This window comes from Triticum dicoccoides, chromosome 3B, assembly GCF_002162155.2.
Source record: "Triticum dicoccoides isolate Atlit2015 ecotype Zavitan chromosome 3B, WEW_v2.0, whole genome shotgun sequence".
Classification (NCBI taxonomy): Eukaryota; Viridiplantae; Streptophyta; class Magnoliopsida; order Poales; family Poaceae; genus Triticum; species Triticum dicoccoides.
The window spans coordinates 543,796,674-543,798,127 of NC_041385.1; positions in this window are offsets into that span (position 1 = coordinate 543,796,674).

The window sequence follows — 1,454 nt, forward strand, 5'->3', positions numbered from 1 at the left end:
CAGCTTTAGGCACTGGGGCCTTGTTCTTCTCAGATGCAGGTATGTTTCTGGTGTTCCTCTTGGGTTTAGACTTGGGTGCTGGTGGAGCAGCCTTGCGAGCTGCTTTGGGCTTAGATGGAGCAGCCCCTGACTTGATTGCATCTCCCATTAGCTTCTGAGCTTTAGGAGCTAGTGCAGCATCCTCTTCCTCTTCTTCCATCATTGAGGGCTTCCCAACTACTCTGGCCATGGTCTTCTTGACCCTTTCTTTCCTTTTATTCTCAGCCACAACTGGTTCTTTGGGTTCATATCCCAAAGTTACTTGAGTAGAGGCTCTGACCTTAGACATTGGAACTCTTCTTGCAGGAGCCTTAGTCTTCATTCCAGGCTTTGTGGTTGCAACTGTGCCATACTCCTTTTTCAGCACCTTCTTGTTAGACGTGGCCTCATCATCAACAGCCACATAGTCCTCATCTTCAGAATCTGAGGTTTTCTTCTTCCTTGCCCTGGTTGCTGCCTTTGGCAAATTTCTGGGTGTGCTCCTGCTACCCTCATTCGAGGTACTGGAGGGACTAGTGCCCTCACTTATCTGAACTTGCTCCTTAGACTTGTTCTGACTGTCACTCTGATCTGACATGATGCAAACTCTGACAGCAGACCCTGTGAATAGATGTAGATGAGGTAGAGTAGATGAGCATCACAAAGCACAGAGGTTTTTGCAAAAAAAATTGAGACAAAAACTTAGTTTTAGTTTTCCACATAAAGCATTTCGGAGCTACCGATTTGTGAGCTCGGTGATACCGCAGCAGCTTTTGGAACCTAAACTAGTGAACTCGGTTAGACCGAGTCACAGTTCGGTGGAGATGAGACTGCTAGGGTTTCACAGATAATCGATCTCGGTCACACCGATTTAGAATTCTCGGTCGGACCGAGAATCACATGTGCAATGGACTAAGCCAAATCGGTGAGACCGATTTCTACAACTCGGTCGGTCCAAGATGAATTCGGCGGAAACCTAACCCTAAATTTTCAATCCAAGACTAATCTATGGAGTGTTTTCGCTGGATAGAAAGATTTCAAACGTGACAAGATTCATGGCAATGCAATGTGCTAGGAATCGGAGTTAAGAATAGCACAAAGTTCAAGTCCATACCCTAATGCGGCGGTGGACTTGCTACGGCGGCAACGGCGGGGCAGAATGCCATTGACGGCGGCGGAGACCAGCGGTGGGAGGTCACTGGCAATGAGGAGGATGATTCGGAGACCCGAAGAGGCAGAGCAGGCTGTGCGCGGGCGAAGGGTTTCGGAAGATTTTCCAAAATTTGACCCGTGAGTATATATAGCTTGACCCTGTCGGTGTGACTGAGTGGAACAACTCGGTGGCCCTGAGATGCATTACTGCAAGCAGTTACTGCAACTCGGTGTGACCGAAAAGTTCTAATCGGTTGCATCGAGATTGAAAACCTAGATCAACT